This window comes from Bombina bombina, chromosome 5 (assembly GCF_027579735.1).
Source record: "Bombina bombina isolate aBomBom1 chromosome 5, aBomBom1.pri, whole genome shotgun sequence".
Lineage (NCBI taxonomy): Eukaryota > Metazoa > Chordata > Amphibia > Anura > Bombinatoridae > Bombina > Bombina bombina.
The window spans coordinates 21,752,051-21,771,658 of record NC_069503.1 but is presented as its reverse complement, the minus strand read 5'-3'; the positions used below and the strand labels follow the sequence as shown (position 1 = coordinate 21,771,658).

Below are 19,608 nucleotides of genomic sequence, written 5' to 3'. Positions count from 1 at the left end.
ACCCCCTCCAACACTCCCCGCTCACTTGTGGATAAATTCTATGTAAGCGTTGGGGTGTCATGTACCATCTGCTTAACAGTTTGTAGTGTGTTTCTTGTAGTTTCATTGATACTGAGGCCTTTTTTTGCCTTCTCAAAGATCTTTGTCCAGTCTTTTGCACCTATTTCTTGACCTAGGTCATTCTGCCATGCAGTTGCATAAGACGGTAGTGTACGTCCCCCTTTTGTAAGTAGTGTTTTGTATAAAAGTGATATAAGATGTGTCGGGGCCTGAGTCATGATGCATAGTGTCTCATAAAAAGTTCTTTGTCTAGATAGAGCTGTTTGGTCCTTGTGCTTCTTTATGTAGTGCTGCATTTGTGTTACTCTGTACCAAGATTTAAAAATCTCAGGTGCCCAATCTGACAGTTAGGCTTGTGTTTTAAGTTTACCCTGTTGTAGGATGTTGGTTATAGAAGTGTCCACTAGTGTGTAGAATTTGCCCAGTGTATGTGGTTTATATTCCATGCCCATGTCCGGGTTTTCTCGGACTGGGGTGTTTGGTGAGTATAGTGTGGAGATAGGAGGTTCCTTAGCTATTATCTTGTCCCATTCCTCAAACACCCCCCGAATCAGGGGGTATTGTGTGATGTTAGCTGGTCTGTTCCCAGAAGAGACCCAGGCCAATGCTCCCACATTTCCACGCTTCAATAGGTCATTGTCAATTTGAACCCAGGCTTTGTTACGCATATTCTTGCTCCATTCAACCAGTCTCTGCAGTGTGATGGCTCTCTGATATTCTTTTAACAGGGGCACACCTTGACCGCCATCATTTCTAGGTAAGTATATAGTGCGTTTCCTGATTCTTGGTTTAATGCCATTCCATATATAGGTTTCTATAGCTTTCTGAATCTGCTGAATGTAAGGTGTAGCTGAGGGTACCGGGATAGTCTGCATTATGTACAACACCCGTGGTAGGATATTCATCTTGGTTACCCCGACGCGTCCCAACCATGAGATGGTCTTATTTTTCCAATTAGTTAAGTCTGATATTATCTCGTCCCTAATGTTTTTATAATTGATTTCTATTGTTTCCTTAATATCAGTAGTGATTCTTATCCCTAAATATTTTATGGAATGTCGTGCTAGCTTAATTGGGCAGCTGGCCTGTAGAGCGCTGGTAAGCTCTGGTCGTTCATTGACTATCAATATTTCTGATTTTTGTGGATTTAGTAAAAAATTTGACATGCTCCCGAATGTCGAACTCTGTCAAGGCTTCCTTTAATGAGTCTGGTGAGTCTGAGATAGACAGCAAGACGTCGTCGGCATACATTGACAGTTTTTGTTCTTTGCCACCTATCAAGAACCCTCTGATGAGGGGGTTATTCCTGATCTTGCTCGCCAACACCTCAATCGTAAGCGCGAATAGTATCAGTGACAGAGGGCAGCCTTGTCTAGTGCCGTTGTTGATTTTGAATGGGTTGGAGAGCGTACCATTTATTCTAACCCTTGCATTTGGTGAGGAGTAGAGGGACATTATCATATTAGTGATTTTGTCACCGAAGCCAAACCGACGCAACACAAGTTTCATGAACGACCACCTCACCCAGTCAAATGCTTTCTCTGCATCTGTAGTGACCAGGGAGAGTGGTGTCCCGTGTATCTGAGAGTGTGTGACCATCTGCAATACTTTCAGAGTATTGTCCCGTGCCTCACGAGCAGGAACAAATCCCACCTGGTCCATGGACACCAGATCCGGCAGCAGTCTATTAATCCTGTTGGCCAAGACCTTTGCGAGAATCTTGATGTCTGAGTTCAAGAGGGATATTGGTCTAAAGTTTCCCGGCGTGTCGTGTTGTTTTCCGGGCTTGGGGATCACCGTAATGTAGGCCTCTAGCATAGAGCTCGGGAGATTAGGGGCTTGGGGTAGGGCATTGAATAGATTTGCCAGATGTGGAGCTAATGAGTCAGTATAAGTTTTATAGTATTTGAGTCCGTAGCCATCAGGCCCGGGACTTTTCCCCGAGGGGAGATCTTTGATCGCCTTTTGAATTTCCATGATTGAGATTGGGGCATCCAAGTCTTCCCTTTCTTTGTCTGCAATCTTTGGAAGGTCAGTTCCCTCTAGATATTCTATAACCGCTGTATCATTATGTATCGGAGGTGCGTTACCCCCTATTTCTTGTTCCGTGCGTGCTATGTTATACAAGGTTTCATAGTATGCCCTGAAGGTGTCCGCAATAGAATCAGCGTCTACCTTCATCTCTCCCTCTCTATCTCTTATGTGGTGTACATGTGCCTTAATTTTCTTCCTTGCAATTGCTCTGGCCAGCAGTTTACCTGCTTTATCGCCATGCTCAAAGAACAATTGTCTCATCATCAGTGCTTTTTTTTTGGTAATCCTCCTGCAAGTACTGCAGGAGGTTTCCCCTGGCTGTCTCCAAAGTCTCAGTTTTGGCGGCATCCCTGGGCTGTAATTTGTGTTGCTGTTCCGCTTGCGCTACCTGTGTTAGTAAGTTTCTGTAACGCTCTCTTTTAATTTTATTAAGGTTGGCTTTTCTTTTAATCAACAGCCCTCTAATGGTACATTTGTGTGCCTCCCATACCGTGGTGTTCTCTATGTGTCTGTTAATATTCGCTTGAAAGAAGGTTGTTATTTCTTTATGAATTTCGGTCTTGAATATCGGATCTTCCAGTAGGGTGTCATCCAGTCTCCCCACACATGGTGTGACTGGGACATTTGGCCAGAGGATTGAACAGCTGACCGGGGCGTGATCGGACCAGGTGATCGTGTTGATGTTACTGCTTTGAGTGATTGTGAGCCCGGTAGTGTCCGTGAATAGATAGTCTATCCTGGAGTACTTCCTGTGTGAGTAAAATGTATAGTTTTTGCCCCTCGGATGATGTACTCGCCATATATCATGAACTGTCAGATCTGTCAACATTGTCACTATACGTTTAAGTATCCTGTTAGGGGTGCTGGAGATACTGTCTGAAGTGTCTAGGGCAGGATCTATTGGAGTATTGAAGTCCCCCCCTAGGTAAAGCATACCAATTCTCATTTCTAGGATTTTTCGAATGACATTCATGAGAAAAATGTGTTGTGAGTGATGTGGGCAGTATACATTGGCCAGTGTGACAGGCCTGCCGTAAAGAGAGCCGGTCACAATTATAAATCTGCCTTCTGTGTCTTTATGTGTTTGTGCTAATTGGAATGGTAGCTTTGCGTGTAGGATGATTCCTACCCCATTTTTCTTTTTTGGACCTGACGCAAAAAATGCAGTTGGGTAGTGGCGGCTGATCCACTTAGGCTCGTGCGCTGCTGCAAAATGAGTCTCTTGTAGGTAGACTATGTCCCCACCCATCCTTTGCAAATCTCTTTGTGCTATGGAGCGTTTGTTGGGACTATTGAGGCCTTTTACATTTATAGAGATCAGTTCTATTGGGTGTGTACGAGGGGGTCCCTGTCTAACTGCCATGTTGTGATTGCACTCGGGGACAGCAAGGGGTTATGACTGGTGGTTTATACTTTATCCCTGTGTTTATTTCTATTAGAGCGTTACTGGTGGTTTATACTTTATCCCTGTGTTTATTTCTATTAGAGCGTTACTGGTGCTTTATACTTTATCCCTGTGTTTATTTCTATTAGAGCGTTACTGGGGGTTTATACTTTATCCCTGTGTTTATTTCTATTAGAGCGTTACTGGGGGTTTATACTTTATCCCTGTGTTTATTTCTATTAGAGCGTTACTAGTGGTTTATACTTTATCCCTGTGTTTATTTCTATTAGAGCGTTACTAGTGGTTTATACTTTATCCCTGTGTTTATTTCTATTAGAGCGTTACTGGTGCTTTATACTTCATCCCTGTGTTTATTTCTATTAGAGCGTTACTGGGGGTTTATACAGGGAGTGCAGAATTATTAGGCAAATTAGTATTTTGGCCACATCATCCTCTTTATGCATGTTGTCTTACTCCAAGCTGTATAGGCTCGAAGGCCTACTACCAATTAAGCATATTAGGTGATGTGCATCTCTGTAATGAGAAGGGGTGTGGTCTAATGACATCAACACCCTATATCAGGTGTGCATAATTATTAGGCAACTTCCTTTCCTTTGGCAAAATGGGTCAAAAGAAGGACTTGACAGGCTCAGAAAAGTAAAAAATAGTGAGATATCTTGCAGAGGGATGCAGCACTCTTAAAATTGCAAAGCTTCTGAAGCGTGATCATCGAACAATCAAGCGTTTCATTCAAAATAGTCAACAGGGTCGCAAGAAGCGTGTGGAAAAACCAAGGCGCAAAATAACTGCCCATGAACTGAGAAAAGTCAAGCGTGCAGCTGCCAAGATGCCACTTGCCACCAGTTTGGCCATATTTCAGAGCTGCAACATCACTGGAGTGCCCAAAAGCACAAGGTGTGCAATACTCAGAGACATGGCCAAGGTAAGAAAGGCTGAAAGACGACCACCACTGAACAAGACACACAAGCTGAAACGTCAAGACTGGGCCAAGAAATATCTCAAGACTGATTTTTCTAAGGTTTCATGGACTGATGAAATGAGAGTGAGTCTTGATGGGCCAGATGGATGGGCCCGTGGCTGGATTGGTAAAGGGCAGAGAGCTCCAGTCCGACTCAGACGCCAGCGAGGTGGAGTACTGGTTTGGGCTGGTATCATCAAAGATGAGCTTGTGGGGCCTTTTCGGGTTGAGGATGGAGTCAAGCTCAACTCCCAGTCCTACTGCCAGTTTCTGGAAGACACCTTCTTCAAGCAGTGGTACAGGAAGAAGTCTGCATCCTTCAAGAAAAACATGATTTTCATGCAGGACAATGCTCCATCACACGCGTCCAAGTACTCCACAGCGTGGCTGGCAAGAAAGGGTATAAAAGAAGAAAATGTAATGACATGGCCTCCTTGTTCACCTGATCTGAACCCCATTGAGAACCTGTGGTCCATCATCAAATGTGAGATTTACAAGGAGGGAAAACAGTACACCTCTCTGAACAGTGTCTGGGAGGCTGTGGTTGCTGCTGCACGCAATGTTGATGGTGAACAGATCAAAACACTGACAGAATCCATGGATGGCAGGCTTTTGAGTGTCCTTGCAAAGAAAGGTGGCTATATTGGTCACTGATTTGTTTTTGTTTTGTTTTTGAATGTCAGAAATGTATATTTGTGAATGTTGAGATGTTATATTGGTTTCACTGGTAAAAATAAATAATTGAAATGGGTATATATTTGTTTTTTGTTAAGTTGCCTAATAATTATGCACAGTAATAGTCACCTGCACACACAGATATCCCCCTAAAATAGCTATAACTAAAAACAAACTAAAAACTACTTCCAAAACTATTCAGCTTTGATATTAATGAGTTTTTTGGGTTCATTGAGAACATGGTTGTTGTTCAATAATAAAATTAATCCTCAAAAATACAACTTGCCTAATAATTCTGCACTCCCTGTACTTTATCCCTGTGTTTATTTCTATTAGAGCGTCACTGGTGCTTTATAGTTTATCCCTGTGTTTATTTCTATTAGAGCGTTACTGGTGCTTTATACTTTATCCCTGTGTTTATTTCTATTAGAGCGTCACTGGTGCTTTATACTTTATCCCTGTGTTTATTTCTATTAGAGCGTTACTGGTGCTTTATACTTTATCCCGGTGTTTATTTCTATTAGAGCGTTACTGGTGGTTTATACTTTATCCCTGTGTTTATTTCTGTCAGAGCGTTACTGGTGGTTTATACTTTATCCCTGTGTTTATTTCTATTAGAGCGTTACTGATGCTTTATACTTTATCCCTGTGTTTATTTCTATTAGAGCGTTGCTGGTGCTTTATACTTTATCCCTGTGTTTATTTCTATTAGAGCGTTGCTGGTGCTTTATACTTTATCCCTGTGTTTATTTCTATTAGAGCGTTACTGGTGCTTTATACTTTATCCCTGTGTTTATTTCTATTAGAGCGTTACTGGTGGTTTATACTTTATCCCTGTGTTTATTTCTATTAGAGCGTCACTGGTGCTTTATTGTTTAGAAAGATAGATAATCCCTTTTATTACCCATTCCCCAGTTTTGCGCAGCCAACATGGTTATATTAATACATTTTGTACCCCTGTGATTACCTTCTATCTAAGTCACGGTAGACTGCCCCCTTTTCTCTTGTAAGGTGTATCCAGTCCACGGATTCATCCTTTACTTGTGTGATATTCTCCTTCCCTACAGGAAGTGGCAAAGAGCACACAGCAGAGCTGTCCATATAGCTCCCCCTCTAGCTCCATCCCCCAGTCATTCTCTTTGCTGGCTCTAAGCACTAGGGTCTCTCTCGGGAGGGTAAAGTGAATGTGGTGTTAGAATTGTAGTTTTTATTATCTTCAATCAAAAGTTTGTTATTTTAAATGGTACCGGTTTGTACTATTTACTCTCTAGCAGAAAAGTGATGAAGATTTCTGCTGAGAGGAAGATGATTTTAGCATGTTGTAACTAAAATCCACTGCTGTTCCCACACAGGACTGAGGAGTACCAGAAAACTTCAGTTGGGGGGAACAATTTGCAGGGTAGACTGCAATAAGGTATGTTCAGTCATTTATTTCTAGACAAGACTGAGATAATGCTAGAAGAAACTGACAATATCCCCATGAGGGGAGGGTAAGCTATGTTCAGAGACTTAAAAAGGAATTGAATGCTTACATAACAGGGCTAATTATGCTGGTTGACACTAATTAAGGGCAATCGATTGTTTTTTTTAGGAAAATATCGTTTGTAAGACACTTTGAAAGTCCTTTTGGGTTCTTTATGGGGTTGTTACCCACATGGCTATTTTTTTATTCCCTTAGAAGTGGTTTCTTGGGCCTCACAGCTCCGTAGTAGAGTGGGAGGGGCCTAATTTCGCGCCTCAGATGCGCAGTTAGAATTGCATAGAAGTTCATGCTGCTTCACATGGAAGGTCCTGCTGCTGTTTGAGGGCCTAAAGGAAGCTATATTCCCCCAAATCTGGTCCCTAAGGGCAGGTAGGGCCACAGCAGTGCTGTGGCAAGGTGCTGTAGTAATTTTAACCAGTTGTTGGCTTTAGGCTGCTCCGGTTTGGGCATTAAGGGGGTTAATCGTTTTGCTTGCTAGGGGTGCAATCTTTCTAAGGCTTTAGGTACATACTGTGAAAATTTCAAAAAGATTAATGCATTTTTCACTGTTTTGCAAAATTGTGTGCCTTTTTTATCTCTTATAGGCACAGTAACGTTTTTTCAAATTGTGTTTTTTAATTGATTAAAGTGATTTCCAAGCCTATTTGTGTATACTACTAGTCTGTTAAACATGTCCGACACCAAGGAAAATCCTTGTTCAATGTGTTTAGAAGCCATGGTGGAACCCCCTCTCAGAATGTGTCCCACTTGTACTGATATGTCTATACACTTTAAAGATCATATTGTATCACTTAAGAATGTGGCCCAAGATGATTCTCAGACTGAAGGTAACGAGGGTAGCCCGTCTACCTCTCCCCAAGTGTCACAACCAGTTACGCCCGCTCAAGCGATGCCTAGTACTTCTAGTGCGTCTAACCCTTTTACATTACAAGACTTAGCGGCAGTCATGGATAATTCTCTTGCAGCTTTCTTATCTAAACTGCCCGTGTTACCTGCAAAGCGTGATAGCTCTGTTTTAAGAACAGATTATGAGCATTCTGACGCTTTGGTAGCCGTATCCGATATACCCTCACAACGCTCTGAAGAGGGAGCGAGGGATTTGATGTCTGAGGGAGAAGTCTCTGATTCAGGAAGGGTTCCTCCTCAGACAGATTCAGATACATTGGCTTTTAAATTTAAACTAGAACACCTCCGCGTTTTGCTCAGGGAGGTATTGGCTACTCTGGATGACTGCGACCCTTTGGTGGTCCCAGAGAAATTGTGTAAAATGGACAAGTACCTAGAGGTCCCTGTTTACACTGATGCGTTTCCGGTCCCTAAGAGGATTGCGGATATCGTTACTAGGGAGTGTGATAGACCAGGCGTCCCCTTTGCCCCCCCTCCTGTTTTTAAGAAAATGTTCCCCATATCTGACCCCATGCGGGACTCGTGGCAGAAGGTCCCTAATGTGGAGGGGGCTGTTTCTTCACTGGCTAAGCGCACAACCATACCAATTGAGGACAGCTGTGCTTTTAAAGACCCTATGGATAAAAATTAGAGGGTTTACTTAAGAAAATTTTTGTTCAACAAGGTTTTCTTCTCCAACCTATTGCCTGCATTATTCCTGTAACTACTGCAGCTGCTTTCTGGTTTGAGGCGCTGGAAGACTCGCTCCAGACGGAGACCTCATATGAGGAAATTATGGATAGAATTAAGGCTCTAAAGCTAGCTAATTCTTTTATCACAGGCGCCACTTTTCAAATAGCTAAGTTAGCGGCAAAAAATTCAGGTTTCGCCATTTTGGCGCGCAGGGCGCTATGGCTAAAGTCCTGGTCGGCCGATGTGTCGTCAAAATCCAAGCTTTTGAACATCCCTTTCAAAGGAAAGACACTCTTCGGGCCTGAATTGAAAGAGATTATTTCAGAAATCACTGGGGGAAAAGGCCATGCTCTCCCTCAGGACAAGTCCTTTAAGACAAAGAACAAAGCTAATTTTCGTTCCTTTTGTAATTTCAGGAACAGCCCCGCTTCATCCTCTCCGGCTGCAAAGCAAGTGGGTACTGCTTCACAGCCCAAGGCAACCTGGAAACCTTACCAGGGCTGGAATAAGGGTAAACAGGCCAAAAAGCCTGCAGCTGCCACCAAGACAGCATGAAGGGGTAGCCCCCGATCTGGGACCGGATCCAGTAGGGGGCAGACTCTCTTTCTTCGCTCAGGCCTGGGCAAGAGATGTACACGATCCTTGGGCATTAGAGGAGAGTCCTTGAATTCTAGAAGATATCCTTGGGATACAATCTCTAAGGGGAAGTTTCCACATTTCTTGTCTGTCTACAGATCAGACAAAGAAAGAGGCGTTTTTACGCTGTGTAGAAGATCTACATTCCATGGGAGTGATCCACCCAGTTCCAATTGCGGAACAAGGGTTGGGTTTTTACTCAAACCTGTTTGTGGTTCCCAAAAAAAGAGGGTACTTTCAGACCCATCCTGGATCTAAAAATTCTAAACAGATTCCTCAGAGTCCCATCATTCAAAATGGAGACCATTTGGACAATCTTACCAATGATCCAGGAAGGTCAATATATGACTACTGTGGATCTAAAGGATGCATACCTACACATTCCTATCCACAAAGATCATCACCAGTTTCTCAGGTTCGCTTTTCTGGACAAGCATTACCAGTTTGTGGCTCTTCCCTTCGGCTTAGCCACTGCTCCCAGAATTTTCACAAAGGTGCTAGGGTCCCTCCTGGCGGTTCTAAGACCGCGGGGCATAGCAGTGGCGCCTTACCTAGACGACATCTTAATTCAGGCGCCGTCTTTCCAAAGAGCCAAGTCTCACACAGAGATTGTATTGGTCTTTCTGAGGTCTCATGGGTGGAAGGTTAACATCAAAAAGAGTTCTCTTTCCCCTCTCACAAGGGTTCCCTTCCTAGGGACTCTAATAGACTCGGTAGAAATGAAAATATTTCTGACGGAGGTCAGAAAGTTAAAACTCTTAACTACTTGCCGAGTTCTTCATTCCATTCCCCGGCCATCTGTAGCTCAGTGCATGGAGACAATCGGATTAATGGTAGCAGCAATGGACATAGTCCCTTTTGCTCGGATACACCTCAGACCACTGCAACTATGCATGCTCAATCAGTGGAATGGGGATTATGCAGATTTGTCTCCTCAAATTCAGTTGGACCAGGAGACCAGAGATTCTCTTCTCTGGTGGTTGTCTCAGGATCACCTGTCTCAGGGAATATGTTAACGCAGGCCAGAGTGGATCATTGTAACAACTGACGCCAGTCTGGTAGGCTGGGGTGCGGTCTGGGACTCCCTGAAAGCTCAGGGCTTATGGTCTCGGGAAGAAACTCTTCTCCCGATAAACATTCTGGAACTGAGGGCGATATTCAACGCTCTTCAGGCATGGCCCCAACTAGCTGCGGCCAAATTAATCAGATTTCAGTCGGACAACATCACGACTGTAGCTTACGTCAATCATCAGGGGGGAACAAAGAGTTCCCTAGCGATGACGGAAGTAACCAAGATAATCAGGTGGGTGGAGGATCACTCCTGCCATCTCTCAGCAATTCACATCCCAGGAGTAGACAACTGGGAGGCGGATTTTCTAAGTCGTCAGACTTTTCACCCGGGGGAGTGGGAACTCCATCCGGAGGTGTTTGCCCAGCTGACTCAGCTATGGGGCATTCCAGAGTTGGATCTGATGGCGTCCCGTCAGAACACCAAACTTCCTCTCTACGGGTCCAGGTCCCGGGATCCCAAGGCGGTATTGATAGATGCTCTAGCAGCGCCTTGGTCCTTCAATCTGGATTATGTTTTTCCACCATTTCCCCTTCTCCCTCGTCTGGTCGCCAGAATCAAGCAGGAGAAGGCTTCAGTGATTCTGATAGCGCCTGCGTGGCCACGCAGGACTTGGTATGCAGACCTAGTGGACATGTCATCTGTCCCACCATGGACACTGCCAATGAGGCAGGATCTTCTAATAAGGGTCCGTTCAAGCATCCAAATCTACTTTCTCTGCGTCTGACTGCTTGGAGATTGAACGCTTAATTCTATCAAAGCGTGGTTTCTCTGAGTCAGTTATAGATACCTTGATTCAGGCTAGAAAGCCTGTCACCAGGAAAATATACCATAAGATATGGCAGAAATATCTTTGTTGGTGTGAATCCAAGGGTTACTCATGGAGTAAGATTGGGATTCCCAGGATACTGTCTTTCCTCCAAGAAGGATTGGATAAAGGATTGTCAGCTAGTTCCTTAAAAGGACAGGTATCTGCTCTGTCTATTCTTTTACACAAGCGTCTGGCAGAGGTACCAGACGTTCAAGCGTTTACTCAGGCTTTAGTCAGAATCAAGCCTGTCTATAAACGACTCCGCCATGGAGTCTAAATCAAGTTCTTTCAGTTCTTCAAGGGGTTCCATTTGAACCTTTACATTCTCTAGATATTAAGTTGTTATCTTGGAAAGTTTTGTTTTTGTTAGCTATCTCTTCTGCTCGAAGAGTCTCAGAGTTATCTGCCTTACAGTGTGATTCACCTTACCTGGTGTTCCACGCAGATAAGGTAGTTTTGCGTACCAAACCTGGTTTTATTCCTAAAGTTGTTTCTAACAAGAATATTAACCAGGAAATTGTTGTTCCTTCTCTGTGTCCTAACCCTTCTTCGAAGAAGGAACGTCTGTTACACAATCTTGATGTGGTTCGTACTTTAAAGTTCTATTTACAAGCAACTAAGGATTTCAGACAAACATCTTCCTTGTTTGTTATCTATTCTGATAAGAGGAGAGGTCAGAAAGCGACTGCTACCTCTCTTTCCTTTTGGCTGAAAAGCATCATCCGTGTGGCCTATGAGACTGCTGGCCAGCAGCCTCCTGAGACTATTACTGCTCATTCTACCAGAGCAGTGGCTTCCACATGGGCTTTTAAAAACGAGGCTTCTGTTGAATAGATTTGTAAGGCAGCGAATTAGTCTTCGCTGCATACTTTTCTCCTGTTAAGTGTAGTCAGTCCACGGGTCATCCATTACTTATGGGATATTAACTCCTCCCCAACAGGAAGTGCAAGAGGATCACCCAAGCAGAGCTGCCATATAGCTCCTCCCCTCTACGTCACACCCAGTCATTCTCTTGCACCCAACTAATAGATAGGATGTGTGAGATGACTGTGGTGATTAAACTTAGTTTTTATATCTTCAATCAAAAGTTTGTTATTTTAAACGGCACCGGAGTGTGTTGTTTTCTTCTCAGGCAGAATTTGAAGAAGAATCTACCTGAGTTTTTTTGTATGATCTTAGCGGACGTAACTAAGATCCATTTGCTGTTCTCGGCCATTCTGAGGAGTGAGGTAACTTCAGATCAGGGGACAGCGGGCAGGTTCACCTGCAAAGAGGTATGTTGCAGTATATTATTTTCTAAGGAATGGAATTGACTGAGAAAATACTGCCAATACCGATATAATGTAAGTACAGCCTTAAATGCAGTAGTAGCAACTGGTATCAGGCTGATATGTATGTATGTTTACACTTCAGTATTCTGGGGAATGGCACTTCACTGGGAAAATACTGTATGCAAATAACTTTTAGCCTAACTTGCAGTGTGAATGACTAGCAGCAGGCTTTTAATGACATTTCATAAGTTAGATTTTAAACGTTTGCTGGCATGTTAAATCGTTTAATTATCTGAGGTACTTGGTGAAAAATTGTTTTGGGCGTTATTTTCCACATGGCTGTCGTTTGTTTTAAATTAAAACAGTTTACTGAGCTTCCCTCACTGTTGTATTGTGAGTGGGAGGGGCCTATTTTGGCGCTTTTACTACGCATCAGAAATTCAGTCACAGTCTGCCTTTTCTCCCTGCATGATCCAGGACGTCTCCACAGAGCTCAGGGGTCTTTAAAACTTGTTTTGAGGGAGGTAATCACTCACAGCAGACCTGTGAGACTGTGCTTTGACTGTGATAAAAACGCTTATATTTTCAATTGTTATACGTTTTTTCTGATATTAAGGGTTAATCATCCATTGCTAATGAGTGCAATCCTTTGCTAAATTTATGCTTTTACTGGGAAAATTTGGTTTATATAACTAATCCGGTTCATTGTTATTCAACTGTCATAGTTTTTCTGTGCTTCTTAAAGGCACAGTAACGTTTTCCATATTGAAAAGTATTTCCAAGCTTGCTAGTCTAATTGCTAGTTTGTTAAACATGTCTGACACAGAGGAATCTCTTTGTGCAATATGTTCAAAAGCCAAGGTGGAGCCCAATAGAAATTTATGTACTAATTGCATTGATGCTACTTTAAATAAAAGTCAATCTGTACATGTTAAACAACATTCACCAGACAACGAGGGGGAAGTTATGCCGACTAACTTGCCTCACGTGTCAGTACCTGCATCTCCCGCTCAGGAGGTGCGTGATATTGTAACGCCAAGTACATCAGGGCGGCCATTACAAATCACTCTACAAGACATGGCTAATGTTATGACTGAAGTTTTGTCTAAATTGCCAGAACTTAGGGGTAAACGAGATCACTCTGGGGTGAGAACAGAGTGCGCTGATAATGCTAGGGCCATGTCTGATACTGCGTCACAATTTGCAGAACATGAGGACGGAGAGCTTCATTCTGCGGGTGACGGATCTGATCCAAATAAACTGGATTCAGACATTTAAAATTTTAAGTTTAAGCTGGAAAACCTCCGTGTATTGCTAGGGGAGGTGTTAGCGGCTCTGAATGATTGTAACACAGTTGCAATCCCAGAGAAAATGTGTAGGTTGGATAAATATTTTGTGGTACCGACGAGTACTGACGTTTTTCCTATACCTAAGAGACTTACTGAAATTGTTACTAAGGAGTGGGATAGACCCGGTGTGCCTTTCTCACCCCCTCCTATATTCAGAAAAATGTTTCCAATAGACGCCACCACACGGGACTTATGGCAAACGGCCCCTAAGGTGGAGGGAGCAGTTTCTACTTTAGCTAAGCGTACCACTATCCTGGTGGAGGATAGCTGTGTCTTTTCAGATCCAATGGATAAAAAGTTAGAGGGTTACCTTAAGAAAATGTTTGTTCAACAAGGTTTTATATTGCAACCCCTTGCATGCATTGCGCCTGTCACGGCTGCGGCAGCATTTTGGTTTGAGTCTCTGGAAGAGACCCTTGACTCAGCGCCATTAGATGAGATTACACACAAGCTTAAAACCCTTAAGCTAGCTAATTCATTTATTTCTGATGCCGTAGTACATTTAACTAAACTTACGGCTAAGAATTCCGGATTCGCCATTCAGGCACGCAGAGCGCTGTGGCTAAAATCCTGGTCAGCTGATGTTACTTCTAAATCTAAATTACTTAACATACCTTTCAAGGGGCAGACTTTATTCGGGCCCGGTTTGAAAGAAATTATCGCTGATATTACGGGAGGTAAAGGCCATGCCCTGCCTCAAGACAGAGCCAAATCTAGGGCTAGACAGTCTAATTTTCGTGCCTTTCGTAACTTCAAGGCAGGAGCAGCATCAACTTCCTCTGCTCCAAAACAGGAAGGAGCTGTTGCTCGCTACAGACAAGGCTGGAAACCTAACCAGACCTGGAACAAGGGCAAGCAGGCCAGAAAACCTGCTGCTGCCCCTAAGACAGCATGAAGTGAGGGCCCCCGATCCGGGAACGGATCTAGTGGGGGGCAGACTCTCTCTCTTCGCCCAGGCTTGGGCAAGAGATTTCCAGGATCCCTGGGCGTTGGAGATCATATCTCAGGGATATCTTCTGGACTTCAAAGCTTCTCCTCCACAAGGGAGATTTCACCTTTCAAGGTTGTCAACAAACCAGATAAAGAAAGAGGCGTTTCTACGCTGTGTACAAGACCTTTTACTAATGGGAGTGATCCACTCAGTTCCGCGGTCGGAACACGGACAAGGGTTTTACTCAAATCTGTTTGTGGTTCCCAAAAAAGAGGGAACCTTCAGACCAATTTTGGATTTAAAGATCCTAAACAAATTCCTAAGAGTTCCATTGTTCAAAATGGAAACTATTCGTACAATCTTACCCATGATCCAAAGAGGTCAGTACATGACCACAGTGGATTTAAAGGATGCTTACCTTCACATACCGATTCACAAAGAACATTACCGGTATCTAAGGTTTGCCTTCCTAGACAGGCATTACCAGTTTGTAGCTCTTCCATTCGGGTTGGCTACGGCTCCAAGAATCTTTACAAAGGTTCTGGGCTCTCTTCTGGCGGTACTAAGACCGCGAGGAATTTCGGTGGCTCCGTACCTAGACGACATTCTGATACAAGCGTCAAGCTTTCAAACTGCCAAGTCTCATACAGAGTTAGTACTGGCATTTCTAAGGTCGCATGGGTGGAAAGTGAACGAGGAGAAGAGTTCTCTCTTACCACTCACAAGAGTTCCCTTCTTGGGGACTCTTATAGATTCTGTAGAAATGAAAATTTACCTGACAGAGGACAGGTTAACAAAGCTTCTAAATGCTTGCCGTGTCCTTCATTCCATTCAACACCCGTCAGTGGCTCAATGCATGGAGGTAATCGGCTTAATGGTAGCGGCAATGGACATAGTTCCTTTTGCACGCCTGCATCTCAGACCGCTGCAATTGTGCATGCTAAGTCAGTGGAATGGGGATTACTCAGATTTGTCCCCTACGCTGAATCTGGATCAAGAGACCAGAGATTCTCTTCTATGGTGGCTTTCTCGGCCACATCTGTCCAGGGGGATGCCCTTCAGCAGGCCAGACTGGACAATTGTAACAACAGACGCCAGCCTACTAGGTTGGGGCGCTGTCTGGAATTCCCTGAAGGCTCAGGGATCATGGACTCAGGAGGAGAGTCTCCTTCCAATAAACATTCTGGAATTGAGAGCAGTTCTCAATGCCCTTCTGGCTTGGCCTCAGTTAGCAACTCGGAGGTTCATCAGGTTTCAGTCGGACAACATCACGACTGTGGCTTACATCAACCATCAAGGAGGGACAAGGAGTTCCCTAGCGATGATGGAAGTATCAAAGATAATTCGCTGGGCAGAGTCTCACTCTTGCCACCTGTCAGTGATCCACATCCCAGGAGTGGAGAACTGGGAGGCGGATTTCCTAAGTCGCCAGACTTTTCATCCGGGGGAGTGGGAACTTCATCCGGATGTCTTTGCCCAAATACTTCGACGTTGGGGCAAACCAGATATGGATCTCATGGCGTCTCGCCAGAACGCCAAGCTTCCTTGTTACGGGTCCAGGTCCAGGGACCCGGGAGCGGTCCTGGTAGATGCTTTGACAGCACCTTGGACCTTCAGGATGGCTTATGTGTTTCCACCCTTCCCGATGCTTCCTCGTTTGATTGCCAGGATCAAACAGGAGAAAGCATCGGTGATTCTAATAGCGCCTGCGTGGCCACGCAGGACCTGGTATGCAGATCTAGTGGACATGTCATCCTGTCCACCTTGGTCTCTGCCTCTGAGACAGGACCTTCTAATTCAGGGTCCTTTCAAACATCAAAATCTAATTTCTCTCAAGCTGACTGCATGGAAATTGAACGCTTGATTTTATCAAAGCGTGGATTTTCGGAGTCAGTAATCGATACCTTAATACAGGCTAGGAAACCTGTTACCAGGAAGATTTACCATAAGATATGGAGTAAATACTTACACTGGTGCGAATCCAAGAGTTACTCATGGAGTAAGGTTAGGATTCCTAGGATATTGTCTTTTCTACAAGGAGGTTTAGAAAAGGGTTTATCTGCAAGTTCTTTAAAGGGACAGATCTCAGCTCTGTCCATCCTTTTACACAAACGTCTGTCAGAAGTTCCAGACGTTCAGGCTTTTTGTCAGGCTTTGGCTAGGATTAAGCCTGTGTTTAAGACTGTAGCTCCACCGTGGAGCTTAAACTTAGTTCTTAACGTTTTACAGGGTGTTCCGTTTGAACCCCTTCATTCCATTGATATCAAGCTGTTATCTTGGAAAGTTCTGTTTTTAATGGCTATTTCCTCGGCTCGTAGAGTCTCTGAGTTATCAGCCTTACATTGTGATTCTCCTTATCTGATTTTTCATTCAGATAAGGTAGTTCTGCGTACTAAACCTGGGTTCTTACCTAAGGTAGTCACTAACAAGAATATCAATCAAGAGATTGTTGTTCCATCATTGTGCCCTAACCCTTCTTCAAAGAAGGAACGACTTCTGCACAATCTAGACTTAGTCCGTGCCCTGAAATTTTATTTACAGGCAACTAAAGATTTTCGCCAAACTTCTTCCCTGTTTGTCGTTTATTCTGGACAGAGGAGAGGTCAAAAAGCATCTGCTACCTCTCTATCCTTTTGGCTTCGTAGCATAATACGTTTAGCCTATGAGACTGCTGGACAGCAGCCTCCTGAAAGGATTACAGCTCATTCTACTAGAGCTGTGGCTTCCACTTGGGCCTTTAAGAATGAGGCCTCTGTTGAACAGATTTGCAAGGCTGCAACTTGGTCTTCTCTTCATACTTTTTCCAAATTTTACAAATTTGACACTTTTGCTTCTTCGGAGGCTGTTTTTGGGAGAAAGGTTCTTCAGGCAGTGGTTCCTTCCGTATAAAGATCCTGCCTGTCCCTCCCGTCATCCGTGTACTTTAGCTTTGGTATTGGTATCCCATAAGTAATGGATGACCCGTGGACTGACTACACTTAACAGGAGAAAACATAATTTATGCTTACCTGATAAATTCCTTTCTCCTGTAGTGTAGTCAGTCCACGGCCCGCCCTGTTTTTTATGGCAGGTCTAAATTTTAAATTATACTCCAGTCACCACTGCACCCTATAGTTTCTCCTTTCTCGTTTGGTTTTCGGTCGAATGACTGGGTGTGACGTAGAGGGGAGGAGCTATATGGCAGCTCTGCTTGGGTGATCCTTTTGCACTTCCTGTTGGGGAGGAGTTAATATCCCATAAGTAATGGATGACCCGTGGACTGACTACACTACAGGAGAAAGGAATTTATCAGGTAAGCATAAATTATGTTTTTCCAAATTTTCCAAATTCGATACTTTTGCTTCTTCGGAGGCTATTTTTGGGAGAAAGCAGTGGTGCCTTCCGTTTGAGGTACCTGTCTTGTTCCCTCCCTTCATCCGTGTCCTAAAGCTTTGGTACTGGTATCCCACAAGTAAAGGATGAATCCGTGGACTGGATACACCTTACAAGAGAAAACAGAATTTATGCTTACCTGATAAATTACTTTCTCTTGTGGTGTATCCAGTCCACGGCCCGCCCTGGCGATTAAGTCAGGTAATAATTTTTTGTTTAAACTACAGTCACCACTGCACCCTATGGTTTCTCCTTTTTCTTCCTAACCTTCGGTCGAATTACTGGGGGTGGAGCTAGAGGGGGAGCTATATGGACAGCTCTGCTGTGTGCTCTCTTTGCCACTTCCTGTAGGGAAGGAGAATTTCCCACAAGTAAAGGATGAATCCGTGGACTGGATACACCACAAGAGAAAGTAATTTATCAGGTAAGCATAAATTCTGTTTTTTCAGTTCTTTTGACAGACTTGCATTTTAGCCAATCAGTGCCCTCCTATAAGTAACTCCACAATGTTATCTATATGGCCCACATGAACTAACACTGTGAATGGTTTTAGAAAATAGGAAATGTGCCTACTTAGGTTTAGCTTTCAACAAAGTATACCAAGAGAACAAAGCAAATTTGATCATAAAAGTAAATTGGAAGGTTGTTTAAAATTTCATGCCCTATCTGAATCATGCAAATTTAATGTTGACTAGACTGTCCCTTTACCTGGTAGCTCTTTAACCAAAAAGCTCTGATCACATATAGTGTACTTCCTTAGAACCGTGTATACAAGTTACAATAATTTTTTTAGAATTCCTGCAGTGCTTTACTGGTATGCACCCCTCCACGTGACGTTCCTCTGTGCATAATCCGACATACATTTCACCCCTCCATGTGATGTTCCTCTGTGCATACTCCGACATACATTTCACCCCTCCATGTGACGTTCCTCTGTGCATAATCCGACATAAATTTCACCCCACCACGTGACGTTCCTCTGTGCATAATCCGACATACATTTCACCCCTCCATGTGACGTTCCTCTGTGCATAATCCGACATACATTTCACCCCTCCACGTGACGTTCCTCTGTGCATAATCCGACATACATTTCACCCCTCCACGTGACGTTCCTCTGTGCATAATCCGACTTACATTTCACCCCTCCACGTGACGTTCCTCTGTGCATAATCCGACATACATTTCACCCTTCCACGTGACGTTCCTCTGTGCATAATCCGACATGGCAAATCAGTTGTAGAGCCCTAATGGGAAAGTAAACACAAACTGTAATTATATAAAATTATACATAATAAAATAAGTTTACAATATACTTTCATTTTTTATTTTGACCCCACCTGTATTTTTAAGGGATATAAAAGTCTGCTTTATTGATGTAAAAGAAAGCATTAGGCTATGGTTAATATTTAATAGAAATCATTGCAATATGCATTATTTTAATAATTTTAAAAGGATTACACCTTTTTATTTGTTTTTTATTTCATTTTTTCAGGGTCCCTTACTTCCTGTCACAGCCCACAAGGGAGCTGTAGTCTCTAGAGGAAGGCAAAGGAGGAGTAAAACCTTGCTTAGTGGTTGCTAGGAGACACATGCACTAGCTGCAGTCAGTAGGGGACTTTTGCTACACAAATAATGTGACAGGAAGCGACAGCAGAACTTAAGCTTCTTTATCTCCCTACAGTAAGTTGCTGCACTGAGAATTACTAAGTGCTCATTTTACAAGAAAAAAATAAAATTGTTTGTTGTTGTGTAAAACAATCTGTTTCTTTTTATGTGTACTTTAATTTAACACATTTTTTTACTTTCATATCTCTTTCAGTTTGACAATTATGGATTTTCCAGTCCTGAATACTGAAAGAGCTTATGTCAGTTTTACAAGCCTAACCCTATCACACATCTGTTATTAATTTACAGTTCGTTATCTTATCATTTAGCTGAAGCTAAACAATGGATATTTTGTTAATACAATGATA

At 43.3% G+C, this 19,608-nt stretch overlaps 1 protein-coding gene across 2 annotated transcripts in view; it reads left to right on the top strand.

Annotated features, from left to right (window-relative positions):
• LOC128659709 (gastrula zinc finger protein XlCGF8.2DB) overlaps positions 1–19,608 on the top strand; it is a 75,942-nt gene that overhangs the window by 28,859 nt on the left and 27,475 nt on the right. Inside the window, exon 1 of one of the 2 annotated variants that reach the window (XM_053713279.1) lies at positions 19,139–19,315. The exons of the other annotated variant lie outside the window; for it this stretch is intronic. The gene's annotated coding sequence lies outside the window, so the exon portion shown is untranslated. Of the gene's footprint in view, positions 1–19,138; positions 19,316–19,608 lie in introns of those variants that run through there. 2 annotated transcript variants of the gene reach the window in all.